Source organism: Mesoplodon mirus, assembly GCF_964341445.2.
Source record: "Mesoplodon mirus genome assembly, chromosome: 2".
NCBI classification, from domain to species: domain Eukaryota; kingdom Metazoa; phylum Chordata; class Mammalia; order Artiodactyla; family Ziphiidae; genus Mesoplodon; species Mesoplodon mirus.
The window spans coordinates 198678328-198698056 of record NC_138977.1 but is presented as its reverse complement, the minus strand read 5'-3'; the positions used below and the strand labels follow the sequence as shown (position 1 = coordinate 198698056).

At 36.3% G+C, this 19729-nt stretch overlaps 1 protein-coding gene across 11 annotated transcripts in view; it reads right to left on the bottom strand.

Moving 5' to 3' along the window:
• The window catches only part of ZNF518A (zinc finger protein 518A), a 52490-nt gene extending 34217 nt beyond the window's left edge, over window positions 1-18273 (bottom strand). The window contains exons 1-5 of one of the 11 annotated variants that reach the window (XM_082633312.1): window positions 17957-18197; window positions 15906-16017; window positions 15372-15457; window positions 2792-2939; window positions 3-54 (exon numbers count right to left, since the gene is read on the bottom strand). The gene's annotated coding sequence lies outside the window, so the exon portion shown is untranslated. The other 10 variants (XM_082633315.1, XR_014295078.1, XM_082633317.1 and 7 more) reach the window with 10 other exon arrangements.
• Window positions 18274-19729: the final 1456 nt, after the last annotated feature.

Below are 19729 nucleotides of genomic sequence, written 5' to 3'. Positions count from 1 at the left end.
ACTGGTTTGTGTTACTCTAGACAAGTCTCAATCTCTGTGTTTTAGTTTCTTCATCTATAAAATGAAAAAAAAAAATTAGTATTTCCCCTACCTCTTTCACAGGGTTGTTGTAAAGGTTAAATGAGGACACATAAGTAACAGAATCCTGTAAAGTACTATATAAACTGTAGCTACTACCATTACTGTATGTGATTACCATGTATGAGACATTATGATTCAAGGTGCAGAGGAACAGAAAACAGTAGAGTTAAAAAGATGTGACAGGGGGCTTCCCTGGTGGCGCAGTGGTTGAGAGTCCGCCTGCCGATGCAGGAGACATGGGTTTGTGCCACGGTCCAGTAAGATCCCACATGCCGTGGAGCGGCTGGGCCCGTGAGCCATGGCCGCTGAGCCTGAGCGTCCGGAGCCTGTGCTCCGCAACGGGAGAGGCCACAACAGTGAGAGGCCTGCGTACCGCAAAAAAAAAAAAAAAAAAAAAAAGATGTGACAGGGACTTCCCTGGCTGTCCAATGGTTAAGACTCCATGCTTTCACTGCAGGGGGTGCGGGACTGATCCCTACTTGGGGAACTAGGATCCTACATGCCATCCAGCACGGCCAAAAAAAAAAAAAAAAAGGATGTGACAATATATTGCTGAGAATGGAATCTGACTACCGAAGGTTCAGTAGTAAATATATCAAGCAGTACTACATTTTCTTACTTTCATGGTCTTAAATATGTATATGACTAATAGATATAATTAGGTAAGCTAAAAAAATAAAGTGTAAATCACATGAAGCTTCATCCATGTCTATCCAAAGGTCTCACCTCTAAATTTCAATTAATCTAAGTAACCAGGAACTTCACTGTTTTAAAAATCCTTTCTGAGAGAATATAATTAAAAGTTAAATTACTTTACATTACTACTAAGAGGCCCTTTGAATATTTCTCAAACTTAAAACTTTTGGTTGGGTCTAAAAAACACCTTCAATATTTTTCAAATATATATATATACTAATTTGAAAATGAATTCATTAGAAGGGTATGAGTTTACTGAAAAAAATTTTTTTTACATACCATGCCTAATACAATAAAAAAATATTAAATTTTTTACTCTATTATTTAAAGCTAAATGTAAAGACTTTTTCTTCAGAAGTAAGAATAATAATAAATGGCTGGAAAAAAGTTCAATGATACCTGGTGGATACTTCACACCAACTGAGAAGATTCTTTACAGAGTTATCACATTCTCAACAGTGACAAGCATCATGGTCATCTATGGAGTTTTCACCATACCAGAATCTGAGGGTGGGGCTCAAATATGTGAAACTTTTAAAGCACATCAAGTAATGATTCTTCCACATTTGGATACCATATTGTGGTCACTCCAGACTATCCATACCCAAGCTTTTCTATTTCTATATATAATCAAGAGGAGTCTGTATCATAGGTTTCATTACAAAAGGCAAATTTCTTCTTATAGTAATATTACATTTCCAAAAATGTGTAATGCTAAAAAATTACATATTTTGATAATATTTCTAAATATCATCAACTTCATTTCAAAATACCTATATAATTTAAAAGTTTTCTTAGAAGAAAACACATATCCCAAAGTTTGACAACCAGTTTGATTTAAATAACTCCATCAACTAATACTTACTAAAAAAATACCTACTATAAATGTGTTGCATTTTGATGAGTGCTATGGAGAGATGCAAAAACATGGTCCCTACCCTTAACTGCAGCTTGCAATCTAAAGGAAGAGGCAGGACAAATAAGTTAATATACTGCTTGTTCAGAGTTGATCATCCAGCAACCTTAAGCTTCTAATACATAAAAAATAGAAAATAATTAAGTAGGATGCATGGCAGCCAAAACAGATCCCACAGAGTCCACCCATTAGTGTACATGCTCTTTCCTCACATACAAAACAATGCTGAAAAAAGGGACCACCTCATTAAGAAATCCACTTAGCTTTTACTTAAGTCTGATAACTGCTAATTAACTGATGTTGAATGTCATTATTTTTTATATTTAATGTATGGAATGTATAATATAGCTTTAAGAGAGTTTGTGTATTTTAGGTATTTTGGGGTTTATTTGCCCTCAAATTTTAAGTTTGGAGAATGTGTTTTATTTTTTTAACCTGTTTTATGTGGAAGCAATCAAAGATGACACCTGGTAGCAAATTATACTATGGTTGCCATCTATGGGGGGGAAAATGTGTTCCATTAAAAAAAAAAAAAAAGGAAAGAAATTTTATTATAATTTTAATCTTCCAACCTATTAGCTAATGCTCTTTTCACTACAGACCAATCTCTACACCCCACCAACAAGGATTACTGATTTTAAATCTCCTACTTAAATTACTGCCTTACATATATGTATTATTATCTCATAAGACTTGAACAACATCTCATCAAGCCTTAAAATAATACTATTTGTTTAAAGTATGATTGGCCCTTTAAAGTAACCCAGAGTTTGCTACATCAAGATGGCAACTCAAGCCGTTTGATTTTCTCCCTCTCCCAACTGAAACACAAACCAAAAAATATAATTTAAAAAAATCCTACAAAATGGGAAGAAACTAAAACATATTCCACAGCTATGCCACAAGGTGTTTGGAAAGAAAAGGTCCAGAGAGAGAAGAGTGAAAACAAATGCTAATCAAGCAGCATTTTTAAAGCACTACTTTTAAAGAGGAAGCACACTAGGGGACATTCATTCAACCAATATTCAATGAGTTATCTATCTGTTATGCCCTAAGTAAAAAAGTAACAAGTCCACCCACTCCCTCTCCTAAACATACCTTGTGAGAGAAGTGAGGGCTTGAGAGGAAGCTTGTGTGAAGCCCTTTGGGGTGACAGAAGGCTCAGGCTGAGGTATGGGAAGAGAATGAATCCAGGGCTTTGAGCTGGGTCCAGAGACCAGACACAGTTGGGGGTTGCTAGCACCAGCTGTCAGGAGAGATGTAAAGAGGACATCATTTCTGAACAAAGATATATCTTCCTAAATCCATGGCCATCTTGTTCTGTTTAAGAGTGCTGCCCTTTCTCGATGTAAGTAAATTACTAACTCTAAGCTGTCAGAAGAAAATTACATTAACTTTCCCCACTTCATCTAACCAACTAAGAAAATCTTGGTTTATTCTCCAACAATACATCTCAACTTCCAATGCCATCAAAAAAGATAAGCAGGCAGAAACATCACTGGATACAGCAGCTCAAAAAAGGGAAAATAATCTGAACACTCAGAGAAACCTCTCACCCATTCTCTCAACCAGCAGTGAAAACCAAAAACTACAATGAAAGTTACTAGAGGGAAATGGAGAAAGCTTAAAAAAAAAAAAATCAAGTAGTGATTGGCAATCTCACTAAGACCTGAGCTAGTATGCTGAGAAAAACAAAAAAACAAAAATAAAACATACTGCCACGAAAGAGAGAACAAAGTAGATGGGGGAGAAATAATGGTTTTGAAAACAGGAGAAAAAAATTACATTGAGTTGTTGCATTTTTTTAAAAGCCTTGAATTTTCAAAACCAAAGGCTCCCCAAAACGCCAGGCAAGATTATTAGTGGGAAAATATAAAACTCAGTATCTAAACTTATCCTAGTAAAATGTTTCAGTTTAAAAGATAAAAATGAAATTTTACCAAAAAAGGGTGGAGTGGGAATTACCTAAAAAGATATTCACAGCACCAACTTTAATCAGACATCAATATTAATCAGACATTTTACTCACAATTCGAAACACTAGAAGACAATGAAATAACATTTATAGAGTTCTGAGGGAAAATAATTAACCCAAGAATTAATTCTATACCCAGGAAAACTCTCATATGGGAGGGAAAAACACAATTTTAGATATGCAAAGATTCAGAGAATATACTACGTATGCACTGTTTCTAGGAAAATTTTTAATACTTCAGCAAAAATCAAATTTCAGTCGGAAAAAAAAGAACTAAAAAAATAATGTGATATAAAAGAAATATCTGTCAACAATAACATCTACAAAAGAGAAATAAATGTAAATATTTTGTAAACACAGTTAAGAAAGTAGAAAAGACTGGAGAAGAGGAACATCTGCAAAATGACAAATATATAAGAAGCCCTTACAGAAAAATTAATGATGGGAAACAGAAGAGGTGAAAATAGCAACAAAATTCTAGATACTGGAAAGGAGATAAGTAGTAAATGACCTCGCAGACTCAAGAAAACAATCCCAGGCAGACAGTGGGGCAAACTAAGAACTAACCCATTTTATACTCTGAATCTTCAAAAGACTTAGGAACTGGCAGCACCAAGTCACTCTGAAATGGGAAGAAGAAAGGAGGAGGAAGCTAAAATAAAGAGAATTTTGGAGAAAGCTGCTTGAGTTTTGGTTAGATGCTAAGATTCTCTTCCCCACTCCATCAAGGTAGGTTACTGCTGTTCCCCAACCACAGCAGAAGTCTGGAGGTTATTCTCTGCAGAAAGTAAAACAGAATCTCTGAAATACAGGATACCAGACACAGCTGAGAAAGTGGGTACCATACCAAAAGGAAGAGGATTAAATGACCATATACATATGAGACACAAACCCCATCCCATGCCCCAGTTGGCTCCTAGGCTAAAACAGGGCTACTAAAAATGTGGTCTGCTGATGATCCATGAACCATTTGTCACAAGTCCATGACAAGATTTGTACAGAAACTGAATAAGCATTTAGAAACTGTAACAGCACTTTCACGGTGTTAAGTTTATGTCTGTTGAATCCAACAATAAAAATTTGGATTTGTTTTGCATGCTTTCTTTTTAAAATTTCATTTTCTTTTTTTTTTACCTTGCTAAAAATCATTTTATTTTTCATTCGATAAACATTGTGCATGAATTTCCTATGAAATTTCATTTTCTAGAAATAAAGGCACTACAACATACTAATGATGGGAATGTAAGCTGACAGAACTTTCATAAAAAACAGTTTGTAAAATATACGTATTTATTATAAATATTATAATAATTTTTATAAAATAATATAAACATAAATATAAACATATCTACATCTACATATATGCCGGGGGAGAAAGTACATTAACTTCCAATTCATTCCTAGAAATCGATCCTAAAGGTAATAATCAGATGTTCACAGAAGCACTGTTTACAAAAATCACAAAATTAAAAATAACTAAAAGCCCACCAATAAATAATTTATGGTATTTCTATTCAATGGAGTATTCTTAAATTTTAAAAACAATATTGTAAACCCACATTTATTAACAGGAAGAGATCCAAGACACATTAAGTGAAAAAAACAGAAATCAAACAGTAGACATGTTAGGATTTAATTTGTTCAACTATTATTAGATGGGTAGAAAATAGATGGATAAACAGACACATGGTCCCCTACAAACTGTCAGTAAGAAGTCAAGAACATACAAGAAAATGTTTATAGTGATTACTGGTTATCCTTAGGTCAGTGTTTCTTAAAATGTTATCCTTGGATTACTATGACCTCCACACTGGCATACTTCCTTATCATAGCACAAGCAAATAGCTTACATTTGGATGTAACAAGAATGACAATGTCTTTGTCCCTAGACCACACTATTATGAAGCTTTATCAAAAAAAGTGGCATGAATCCATGAAACTTTTGTAATTCTCAAGCAAAGCAACTGACTTTGTGGTAAACCAACTCAGCTTTCCTGAACAAACTCAAAATAGTAAACTTGACACCAGTAGAAAATTGAAGAATGCTGACACTAAAGGTGGACAAGAAATTAAAACAAGATAGGTATTATTCAACGCTGTACTCCCCTTATCAACACACAGGTACCCAATTACACTGTAACAGCTACAAAGCTAATGGCAAACATAATACTCAGAGAATGAAGAACTATGCTACTAGATGTCACTATACCTCATAAATTCATGCTATGAAGAGAAATTTTTTAATTTAACAATTAATTTGAAAGTCATGAGGTTATTTAAAAAATAAGTAAAAAGAGAGTTGGCACCACCAGAACAGCAGTTATGTATGCACTGCTGTTAAACAAATAAAAAGTTGTATGTATTTTATACAGAAAACAAGTAGTATTCAACTAATAATACGATTCCTGATTGTTAAAAGATTGTACGTTGTTAAAAGAATAAAAATTGTAACATCAATCTAAATTTGACTTTTTTTTCTATACACTATACAAAGAAATAAATAGCAAGTATAATGTTGAACTGTTTTTGCACTAATATTATTCTTTAATAAAGGACTGGTTTTGATATGACAAAATTGTATTTATTTTTATTTTATTTTTTAGTGTTCTCATTAAGTTTTGGTATTGGTATTATGGAGAATTTGTAAAATGAATTGGGGTACCTTCCATCATTTAATCTGCTCTGGAATAGCTCACTGAACATGAGACTTGCCTGCTCTTTAAAATTACACAGACTGCGCCAACACACCATATGGGCCTGGTACCTCTTTAAATTTTAGACATTACAATCTTTGTAAGTTCTTCTATGGTTTCTGGGGCCTTTGGGTTTTCTACTGCTTGAGTCACTTTTGGCAATTTATATTTTCCTTGAAAAAAAGCAATTTCCTTCACATTTTCTAAGTATACCTCCATAAACCTTACTTTTAACAATCTATCCTACAGAAATAAAAGCACAACATAGAGATATGTATCAGTAGCACTTAACTGTCAATGAATAGGAAAATGACTAAGTAAATTATGGAATATCCACACGAAAACAATATAAAGAAAGAGGTATATGTACTGAATTCCCTTAGAAAGATATTTATTGTGAAATTTTTTTAGTTTTCAAAAAAGGAAGTTGCAGACTAAGGCATGTAATATATTTTTAAATTAGCAGGAAAGAGCCTTGTTTTTATGTCAGAAGGAAAGATCCTATGAGTACATGTTTGTACATAGACAAATTTATAGATATCCTTCAAACTACTAATAACAGGTTAATTTTTTTTAAAGGAATGACAGCATGGCATAGCAAAAACAAAACAAAACAAAAACAAAAAACCAAACAAACCAAAACAACAGGGAAAGAATCATCAGATCTACTAAGAACCTTGACTGAAACCAAGAAGGCAATGTCACTACCACAAGTCTTTACTGAGGCCTGCCTGTATATTCCTGCCCTTGAATTCCAGAAAATTCTGTATCCTTAACATAATTCCCCCTTTTCAGCTGACATTAGCTTAAACTAGCTTAAGCTAGTTTTATTACTTGTAACCAAAATTTCTTTTTTTTTTTAATTGGAGTATAATTGCTTTACAATGTTTTGTTAATTTCTGCTGTACAACGAAGTGCATCAGCTATATGTATACATATATCCCCTCGCTCTTGGACCTCCCTCCCATCCCCCATCCCACCCAGCTAGGTCATCACAGAGCACCCAGCTGAGCTGCCTGTGCTATACCACAGGTTCCCACTAGCTATCTATTTTACACATGGTAGTGTATTTATGTCAAACCTAATCTCCCAATTCATCCCACCCTTCCCTTCCCTCCCTGTGTCCACACATCTGTTCTCTACGTCTGCATCGCTGACATTAAGTTAACAGATCAACGCTGACTGTGTTTATTTCACAGAAAGGTAGGTTTTGTGATGATCCTTTAAAGAGTTAAAGGACTTAAACATGTAAGAAAGGAGGAAAGGTTATCTAGACCAGAAAAAAAGAAATATTAGAAGAACTGCAGGATCTAGATCACAGACAGAATGGGAAGGTTAAGTAAGAAGACTACAGAGGACAAATCTGAACTTGAAATGAAAGGTAACAAGGAGCCATTCATATTACTTTATGAGCAGAGAGTTATAAAAGCAGTACTTTAGAAATAGTATTAGAATGCTACTAGACAGCAAGATATATTGGAGAAAGAGAGTAAAAATAGAAGTGAGAAAACTAAGAGGACTAAGTGACAATCCAAACAAAAAAGTGAGGAACCAGAGAACTGGCAGTGTTAGCATATGTTAGGAATCACACAGTAGGTACAGAGAAATTTTTTAAAAGATGATTCCCAGAGTAAAATGCCAAGGATAGAGACTTAGAGTGAATCAAAAAGTGCTATTCCTGGAGAGTTTTGTTTGCTTTCTACAACAGAGTTTTGTTTTGCTTTAAAAAGCAAAGACATTCTACAGTGTTCAGCTTTAGTGAAAAGGTATAAAAAGGATCTATGTGCTAACTCACAACGTTCTAGTTGCTCAAACATTAAACAAAGAACTAAAAAAACTCTAAGTTTAGTTTAGCCCTATTTGTGACTCAGCATGTACCTTTGTAACCTAACTTGTCACATTAATCGTCCATACACAGGAAAACTAATTAGTCATTATTTTTTTATAACTATTGCATTCCTTGAGTTATTGAATGTTTCTCTGCAGAGATAACTGAATGCAAAACAATCATATAAACATACAACTGGAGATAGAACAAAGCAGCATGCAGCAGGAAGAGCTTGCTGAAAAACATAAAGTTCTGCCTAAAAGGAACCTAGAATACACAAAAAACTAAAACTCTTATTTTCAAAGCAGGACCTATTTTATTTTATTTTTTAATTGGGGTATAGTTGTTTACAATGTTGTGTTAGTAGAAACTAACAGAACCTATTTTAGTGTCCTCAAAATAAACTATTATCTTTTCATGACTTGGAACATTTTGGGCTTACTCTTTTTGTAGCTGTTTTAAGTTTTTAAAAAGTTTACCCCGGAAGCCGACACCTATCTTATTTTAAACAAGTGAAAGAATAAATACTGTAGAAATTTATATTGAAAGTCAGCTCCCTTCAAATCATTGTGGCCCAATGACCTAACTTACCACAAAAAAGAGAAATAAAAAGTTAAGTACGCAAATGTGATCAAGTACAGATATAGAAATATTCAAAATGCTAGTGTACATGTGAGCCACATACCACTCAGGTAGATTTGTGACACTGGTATACAATTATGAAGGAGTTTAAAATAAGAATTAAAATACAGAAGCAGCTCCTGATTCAGGTGAATCTTATTTCTTTTTACTCTCTGAAACTATAACTGCTCACTACACTACACACACACACACACAGCCCAATACATAAGATGCTTTCTGCTCCCCAATATATACACCTATATTTACCTTTGTTCATACTGTTTCCTTTCACCAGGCTTGTCATCCCTTTCTCTTTCTCTTAATTCAATTCTGGTCAAACTTCTTCTCTAATTCTACTTCCTATAGGGACATGAAACCTTCTGCAACACGCACTAACTTTCCCCCTACTCTGAATATTCATTTCAAGGATAGCCATTGCGCATCACTTTATTACAAACTTTTATCGATATATCATTTCATTTTTAAGTTTTACCTCCCAAGATAACTTATAAGCATCTTAAATATAAGTTCTATTTCATATTTCTCATTTATCCCTCACAAAACCCAAGAAGATTGGGCACACAGGGACCTAACAAATTATTAGTTCATTTATTCTTTTATTTTCATCTCTCCATCCCCACTGGCATCATCTTAGTCCACTGTCATCTCTAACCTGGATTAAAATAATAGTCTTCCTAACTGGCATTCATGCTTCTCCCCTGCCCACCAACCCTTCTCTGAATCCATTCTCCACACAGGAGCAAAAGTGATCATCTTAATATAAAACAGATTAAAGTATTCTCTGCTTAAAACTCCTCAGGGGCTTCCCAAAGCACTTAGCAAGCAAAATTTAATCTCTTGGCCAAGGCCTGCAAGAAACAGTGACATCTGGTCCTGGACTTCACTCTTCAACTTCATCTCATGCCACTCTTCCCATCTGTAAATATACTCCAGCAAACTACCATATATAGACTCTCAGTTCCTCGATACTCCCTTCCTATCTTTCTTATCTCAGACCTTTGCACCTGCTACTCCCTGCTTGAAATATTCTCTCTCCCATTCCTCAAATGGTTAGATCCTTCTTATCTTTTACGCAGCTCAAATGTCACCATCTCAGAGAGGCTTTCCCCAACCTATAAGCCATTCCCTCCTCAAACAAAAAAACTGTTCTCTATTTTAGCCCCTCATATTTCTTTTTCTATAACATTTTCCCCTCTGGCAATATTTTACTTATTTGTCAATTTATTTTCTATCTGTCTCTACCACTGGAATAAAAGCACGTAAACACATGGACCATACCTGTCACGTTCTTTGCTATACCACCAGCATCTGGCACAGTGCTGGCCTTGTAGCTAGCACCAAATATGTGCCAGCCTTTGTTCTAAACCTTGGGAATACAGCAGTGAATGAAACAGACAAAAAATCCTCCCCTCATGGAGCTAACACTCTACTGGTTATTTAGATAATATCAGCATAAGTAAATCATATAATATAGTCAAAGGTGACAAATGCTGTGGAGAAAAACAAAGTAGAGAAGGAAAGGCAGAACCAGAGTTCTAATTTTAAATACAAAGTCAGGGAGACCTCACTTGAAATGGTCTGATTTGAGCTAAGATCTTAAGGAGCTGAGGAAGACAGCAGCATTCCAAGAAAAGAAAAGAAAGAGTAACTGCCAACACCCTGAGTGTGGAGTGTGCCTAACATGTCCGGGGAACAGCAAGAAGTTCGTCAGTATGATGGTAACAGAAAGCACCAGAGGAAAAGCAGCCGGAGAAGATGAGATCAAAGAAGTAATGAGGAGAGCTGCTGGAGCATTTCGAGTAGAGAAGTAACATGAGCTGAATTGTTTTTTGAAAAGATCACTTTGGCTGCTATGTTAAGAACCCAGTATTTGAGAGGGAGGTAAAAATGGAAGCAAGGAGACCACTTTGTAGACTATTATATGACAACTACCCAGGTAAGAGATGGTGGCTTGTTAGAGACAATAATGCATGGTCAGACTTTGAATATATTTTGAAGATAGAGCCTATAGGATTTGCTGACAGACTAAATTTGGTCTATGAGAGAAAGAAACACATCAAGGATAACTGAAAGTTCTGACCTCACCAACTGGAAGAAATGAGTTGCTCTTTACTAAGAAAAGATAGTGTGGGAGTAGTAGGTTTGGAAAGGATATCAAGAATTCCGTTTTGGCCATGTAGAATTGGAGATATCCAGTTGACATCCAAGTGGAAACATGGAATGTGTAACCGAATACAAAATACAGAGGTCTAGGTGTTAAGATAAAATTTGGGGAGTTATTAGTCTGTGTACATATATGTGTATGTATTTTTGTATATAGAACTGAATGAAAGTAAAAAAAGAGAAGTCCAAGGTGTGAGCCTTAAGATACCCTAACACTTAGAGGATAGAGAAGAGAAGAGCTGGTGTGGCTGAAAGGAATGAGCAGTGAGAATGAAGGTAAATTAGGAGAGTGGTACCCTCAAATTGCAAAGTGAAGAAAGTGGTTCCAGAATCATAATGATCAACTGACAAAGTAAGATGAAGACTGAGAAATGACCCCTGGACTTAATGTCAAGAGTGCTGGTGACACTGATTAGAATGGTTTCAGTGGCTCACAAACATGAATTTGAGAGAAAATGGGAAGAGAAGTAGAGGTGTAATACAGACAACTGTTTCAAGGAATTTTACCACAAAAGACCAAGAAATAGAGAAGTTGGAGTTTTTTGATTTGTTTGTTTTTTAAAGGTAGAAGAAATTATAGTATGATTGCATGCTCATAAAAATGATCCAGTAAAAATGTTAAAATTAGTGATGGAAGAGAGAAAGAAAAGAATTGCAGGCAATGTCCTTTAGTAAGTGAGAAGAGATGCAATCTAGTGAACAAGTGGAAGAATTGAACTTAGAAAAGAACAAAGATAATTCACCTGTAGTTACTGGAGAGAAGGAAAAAGACACCAGCTGGTAGGTAGATGTTATTGTGAGAGGTTGTAGAAAGAAATGCCTCATTTAAGTCTACGATAGGGGTTGGCAAACTACAGCCAATAGCCGGTTCTGGCCTGCTGCCTATTTTTGTAAATTAAGTTTCACTGGAACACAGCCACATTCATTCATTTACATATTGTTTATGGCTGCTTTAGTGTTACACAGCAGCTGATAGGTACAATAGAAACCATATGTCCACAAAGCCTAAAATATATACTACCTGGCCATTTATAGCAAAAGTTTGCCAACCCTGGTATATTGGAATACTCTGTTAACTCTTTGAGCTGAGGACCAGATAGAAAAGAAGAAACAAAGAAGAAAGAGGAAAAAAAGAAGATAACCAAAAAAGAAAGAAGATAAACAAAGACCTAGGAAACAACAGCATTTAGTGAGAATGACACATTAACCTATACATCATTCCTAATATCTGGAGCTCAAAACAAATATTCTATGAGTAATCAAACATTACTTTAATTTCACTCCTTATCTCTTTTCAAATGTTTTTATAACTATTGCTATATTAGTTTTGAACTGGCTTTATCTCTACAGAGGAAGTATGGTTTCACCACTGTACTAAGGGATCTCTCAAAAAGAAGGAGGTAAGGAGAAATTAACTACATATAAAACACAGAACAGCATTGCAGGTTAATTACCTTTTTTTTTAATTTTCAAGGCAGATGGTTATTAGCAACAAGATCTTTTCCATGACAAATATACGCCACTTGAATACACGTATTTTATATCTTAGCATCACAAAAATAGTATCACACTGAAAGAAATACAAACATTTTACTCAAAGAAAGCTCCACCTTAGTAGAAAGAAGCAAAATTTCTGCCTGGCTTTCCAAATACCTCACACATAGATTTACCTAAAACAGTCAACCTTAATTCCCATTACCTCTCATTCCCCCAAAATACAAATTGTTACTGTCAAACCAGTCTCCTCCCAATCTTGGATGAGCACTTAATCATTTTCAACTCCATCCATTCTTCAATTATTCTTTATGCCTATCAAAACCCAATTCATAAGTCAAAATCCATTTGAAGTTATACCTCCTTTCAAGAAACCTTTCTAGACTGGGCCAGCCCTCACTAATTTCCTCCCTATCAGAACTCAGACTTACAACCCATATGACTGTGCGTTCATTTAACCTTTTTAGCCATTTGTATTATGTTTCATGTATATTAATCCGGATTACTTAACTAAACTATAAGCACTTTGAAAGCAAAGAGCTCCTCTTATTCTTATATATTACTAAAAAGCTAAGTACAGCACAGATTATTCTCAACACACACTTGTTGATCTGTGTAACCTAAGTATATAAAAATGTGCTTTATTAGAAAAAGTCCACCATCCACTCAGCCAAGTATGTACAATCCTTGACTACCCAGGCAGGTGCACATACTTGTACATACTACTATGTATCCGATAAATACTTGTAGATTGAATGAAGGACTAAATACATGTATAATGAATGAACGCATGCATGCATGCATGAATAAAGGGTATCTTTTATAAGGCAGAGGGAAAGGGCAAATTATGTATGGATGTGAATGATCAACTTGAAGCTACAGATCTTAAATTCATAAAGGCCATATATTCATCAGGAGGTTTTCTGCTACAATCCAATTCAAACTAACTTATATGCAGAATTGTGGGCCAAGGGACTGGAAGGGACACCAGGGTAGCAGACAGAATAAAAAAAAAAAACATAGATACGTCATACCATGGTTCCTGGGACTAAAAGTGGTACTCTATCTCCATCTACCTCCCATCTATATGGCTTCACTTTCACCTACTACAGATGCGGTTCTCATACACGTAGGAAAGAATGTCACTAGCATCCTCCCAGATTAACAACATTAGAGAAAAGGGAGCATATTTCTCCCAGCATTCATATATCAATTTCAAAGAATTCTGATTGGCTCTGCTTGAGTAACGGGCAATCACTGTTTCAACAGGGATGACTGGGCTTGGGTTATAACACTGACTCATAATATAAGACACCAACCACTCATAACAGGGGAGGGATGGTTCCCCAAACGAAGAGATACTGGGTTGACGAAAACAACATGCATACACACATATATATACGTCTTCTACCAGCCACAACCTCCAACAACTCAATTTTAATTAGGAATTGGTGATGACTTTACCATATTTTGAAATTATGTGACTTCCTATAAAGCCAATATTTGTTTTCAGCTATTACCACTTCTTGAAATGAGACCCACGTGAAACTCACTTAATTTTCCTAAGCTTCAAGTCATGCACCTGCATTCCAATATTCTGACACTGGTTTCATGCAGTCATACCAATCATGATTTTTAAATTTTAGTCAGATTTTGCTTACAATTTTTAAGCTCAGATAATCCAAATCATTTTGATCTGTCACCATACAGCAGTCTCTTATTTACTTCATTACACGTGAAGCTTTCATTGTTCACCATGTTACTTTTTTTGAGTAGTTTGGCTCAAACTTAGCAAAGAAAACTCTTAGCACTCAGCATTTACTTTCTCTATTAAGGAGCAACACAGTACCCATGTGAATCTCAAGGTAAGAGATCAAACAAATGTTATATACGAAGAAATGACACAGGTAAATGAACATAAATGATAACCTGGTATCTCAACTTAGCTTTGTTGCTACTTACTGTAGTTGTTATATTACCTTAACTTTTAATAAAATAATTTGTACCTTTGTGAAAAATGGCCTGAAAAAAAAATCCATCTGCTAGTAAAGTTCACAGAACATGGTTACAATTACTAAAGTAATAATTTAAGTTGGTATAGTCTACTTCAATTATTTTAGTAGTTACATAAACAATCTTATTCCTAACTTAGGATTATACTTATGGGTATACATTTGGTGAGGGGAATTATATGATACTGTGATATCCCACAACCTATCCAACACAAACAGCAAGAGGCACTTGTGTTTCAAGGATAAATAAGCCACGTTTTTGTACAAGGGTAAAGTATTCTCCACTGAGTGCAAAGCTTTCCTTATTATAACACCACGGATTTGTTGGCAGGTATTTTTCCTTCTTTTTGTCCAAACCAGGATATTCAGACGACTGTTTCCAGGAAATCAGTCATAACTTCTATAGTGATTCCTAAGTCACTTTTCTGACTCACAATGCAGATATCATTAATCACAATGCAAATATATATTAGATAATTTTTATTTAGGTGCATTACTTTGCACTTACTAGAGCAAAACAGAAACACTCTTCTGGCCATTTATACAGCTTCAAAACATCTTCCTACCATATTTATCTCCATCATCCATTACCCAGGAGCCCTTAATGTCATCTTTATACTTAGAAGGATGATATAGTTAAAATCATCTTTAGATTTCTAATGAAATGTTGAAACATAAACTATGCAACAAAAAACTACTTTTTTTGCTTCCATTAAAATGAAAACCCACACGTATTTTATTTAGGCCAAAAGTAAAACTATAACTTACAGAAATTCATATATAGGTAACTATTCCATTTTGCCCAATATTAAAACATATTAACTTACTACTTAATAGACTATGTACTATAGTACTTCAGTCTTCACCATACCTCTTTCTTCAAGGAACAAAAGGCACACAATTTAATGCTTGGACAAAGCCACAGTCAGGAGCAGTGATCAAAAGAAGAGATGATATCTGGAAATGAAGACCAAAATTTTAAAACTTTGACTGCAAAAACTGTCAGGAAAATGTTTTTAAACTTTTGATTCAGTTATGCTTCATAGTCAATGTATGTGTATAAATTTAGAAGAAAAAAATCTCTCTGCACTTAAGACAAATAACCTATCATTGACACCCAGTGATAACATGTCATAAATTTACAAAAGTCACAAAACTCAAAGCTTAGAAGGGAGCTTAGAATCAATCTAATTCAATATCTTCATTTATTACATGATAAAGAAAATGAGTCTTATCTAAATTCACAAAGCTAGAACTAGAATCTGGATCTGATTCCAACCTAGATATCCTACCATGATAATGCTACCTCTTAATACTCACTTCTGATATCTACGGTTCCATGAAAATTGCTCACCATGTGAAGCCAATACTCCATATAGAACCGAAATACTCATAGCCTACACACCTGATATAAGATAATTAAGAATACTTTCAACTTTAACTCTTTTCTTTCACTTATAGTGCTTTGCCAAAAAACTTTTAGTAGAGTAACTGAGGGCAAGGTCCGAGTCTTTTATCTTAAAAAAAAAAAAAAGCTGTATTAGGTGATCTACAGCACACAATGCTTTAACAAAAATAAACAGGAAAGTAAACAATAAAAGTATATTAAAAAAGCATGTTTAAAGTATATTTTAAAGTCAAACTGTAGACTTATGCTAAAATATATCCCCTCTGCAATGTTTCAAGATATAAAAACTTTGGGATCACAACAGACTATACTATTACCAGACAGGATAGGAGAAGATCTGAAGTGTGATGATAAAAATCGCAAGCATTTAAAAGCTCATACATTATCAATGTGCGGAGTAGATATTCACTGTGGTTGCTGTCCTTTTATCCTTCCCAAATAACAAACATAAAACGTTTTGAATTGATACTTATACTTACTTTTCGTGGCAACAATAAGGAAAAATTTGGATGTGCAGAACAGGTGTTAGATACCTACATTTTTCTCCCTCCCCACCCTTTTGTTAATTTTCTAGATCTAGGATTCATCTTATTTATGAGAATTTTAACAAAAATCAACATGGTCTACTATGCTTACCGTCCTCATGAAATGCTAACACCCTGAAAAAACTTAATACAATGCAATGTCTTAATGAATTTCAGGAAAATTCAGTTTTACTGAAAGATAATGAACACATTTCTATTGATTTGCAGTTAAACTCTGAAAAATGTTAGGGTATTTCACAGAATCCATTTAAGTGATTTCTATCTGTTCAACTTGAGTACAATAACTTTACAGTACACTCAAATCAGATCCCTTCCTGCATGAAAAACAATTCAACCATTTCACTAAACTAGGCCTAACACATAGACGTTCAAAGTTAATGAAATTCCCACCCTGATGTACAGTTTGGTGGCATGTTCCATCATCGTGACAACCACGCAGAGTTCAACACTATTATGTATTCTTTAAACATTGACTTATCTTACTTTTCCAGTGTTTTTTAAAGTTTTGATATCCAAACATACCCAACTTATGTTTTCGCTAAAATAGTTCACAAACACTAAACGCCCCCAAATTTAAACCTAAAAAGAACACTGAACCTGGACTTTTGCATTCAGAACGTTAAAGCTACCGTATCTGTTTCATTGGTCTACTTAAGAGCTATAACATTTTACCTTACATACACTCATCCTATATATTTTCAATTACCATAGCCATCTAGGTAGAAACTGTCTACTACTTGACAATAAGGACATCATGTTAAGAACACACTCAAAATGGACCCTACAAGTAAGAAAGCCAGTTACAAAGAAATCCATCTGCCACTGGGTGTGGTTGGGGTCTGCACGGAAGAGCGCCCTTGGCCAACTCTGGAGGAGGGAGCGCGCGCCAGAGACTTGAGCATATCTGCAACAACAAAAAAAAGACCTCCAAAGACCACAGACTGAACCCACAATGGGGACGCCGTCGAGTCGGGCTGCCGTGGACCTGCGAACCTACAGCTCGAGGGGTGCAGTCTGAGGGGGGCCCAAGCAGTCTCCACCAGCCCCGGAACGCGCCGAGTGGGTGCTTCGAGCGCCGCGCGCCCCGCTCCGTCCCAAACACCGCGCCCGATCCGCCCCTTCCTCCGGGGCTCGGCTGCCCCTCGGGCTCGCGGAGGCACACTGTGCCGCACTCCCGCTCCAGCTCCTGGACTGTGGGAGAGTGCGGAGTTCAAAAAGCCCCGACGTAAAGCAAGCCCAGGCTAAAGGACTGAAGGTTAGCTCTGGCAGCGTAAGAGCGCCTAGGAAAAGGACCGACTTCTCTAGAAAAACTTTGCGACAAGTTAGGCGGAAGCGCTGAATGGCCGGGACTATTTAACAGACGCTTCCTATCACGAGAGGCGGAACCCTGAGAGGGTTCGGGGGGTCCTGCAGCCCCCACAAACTCGCCCTTTGCCCCCTGGCTGGCTCTCTGTAAATCCCGGCATCCTAACAGGTCTGGGCGGCCCCGCTCACGGGGAATACCTGTCGTGGTCCCCATTGCCTGCGAGTCCCTGATGGCGGCCATTATGCTTCCATCCGGGTATTGCCGAAAAGCCGATCGCAGCGCTACCGGGAGCGCTCGCTGAGGCGGAGGGATCCGTGCCGCACCTGAGGCGAGCGGAAGAGGACGGAGGCCGGCAGGGTCCTCCCCCCACCCTCGTGAGTCTAGGCCACGGAGCTGGGCTCGCTGCTGACCTCTCATTTAGCGCGCGCGGAAGTGGCTCGCCCCCCCAACCTTGGCTCACCAGCAGCTGGAGAGAGCCCACTTTCAATGGAATGAGAGACACACCTCCACTCTATGCTCTTCAGAGAAGACACCAGAAGCAGGAACTGTGCTCTTGGCAAACCCTTGCTTGACTGGGAATGGTCTCAACCCTGAGATTTTAATCATTTCCGGTTTTCCAAATGGCGTCTCCCCCACTCCTTGCTTTCGACATGGCAGGGTTTAGCAGCCATTGCAGCCCATGTCAACGAAGGAAGCTGCCACAAGCAGCGCTGGAAGACATATTGAACTCCAAACATGTACATATTTAATAATTGATCTGAAAACCATCATTCAACAAGGGAGGCTCTCATCACCATCAAAGGAATCCTTTCCCACACTACACACAGGGCTGACAAAGAGGTCAATAATTTGATTAGGTTTGCGCCAGGGGCCAGTATGGCTCTTCTATCCTTTAGCGGATTTCTGAAATGAAATCCATTAATTGACCTCACTTTTTTACATAAATTACCTTCCTTGGGAGGGGGCGGGGGTTGTTATGGCAGAAACTGTTTTTTTTTTTTTAATGAAAGAAATAACGCGACTGGAGGGGAGGGATATGCCAAAATATTAAAAGGGGCAGTGGGATAGAATTTTTGTCTTCTATTTTTTATGTTCCATATGTTCTTAGGAATTATATATGCCGTTTGTGATTGAAAAAAAAACTTTAAAAATGTTAAACATTTTTCATTGTCTTAGAGTATGCTTTTGAAAATGTTGACATGTAACCATACACACGCTTTTCTGCATCCTTTAATAAACATGTACTCTGTGGAATCCTCACTTTGTCTTTAAGGAATTTTCTTATCACTGTCTACTGGTCTACACAGTTCCTCCCGGAAAAAAGGAAATGAGGGGTAGTACACTTTAGGTGTGTTCATATATCTTGTACTCGTATGCCTGTATAAAACACACAAGGAGAAATCTTACATAAATACCTAAAGGAATGCCAATATGGAATGAAGAACATGTTTACAAAATGGATTTTATTTTGCATTAAACATCCTCCTCCCCTCTCCCGTCTTTATTCCATGCAAGTCAGACATGTGCATACATCACAGAGGAAAGAGAAGCTAGGATTTTTTTTTTAATAGCAAAAAAGATGATGATAATTGGGAACATGAACAGTTACTTTGTGTTTTGATGTAATTTTTGTTTTTCACATTAAGAAATTTCACCCCTTTTCTCTGCAGTACACACATTACAACTTCACCCTTTCATTATACATTCACCTAAAAAATCTTGCAAACCTGCATATGTTATGAAAGAATTAGATTGTACGTTTATATCAGCCCCAAACTTGTCTCTTCCCTCTTTTCTTCCTCCATCTGTATCACACAACCTCCATCCACTCTCTTGCCCTCTTTTTAGAACATTAAGGTTAGCACATAAAAGGGAATGAAACACAAGGAAGGAAAGATGATGGTTAAAAGAAAGAGCGAGAAAGAATACAAAGAAGAGAATATTGAAACATAGCTTAAGAAAGGATTCTG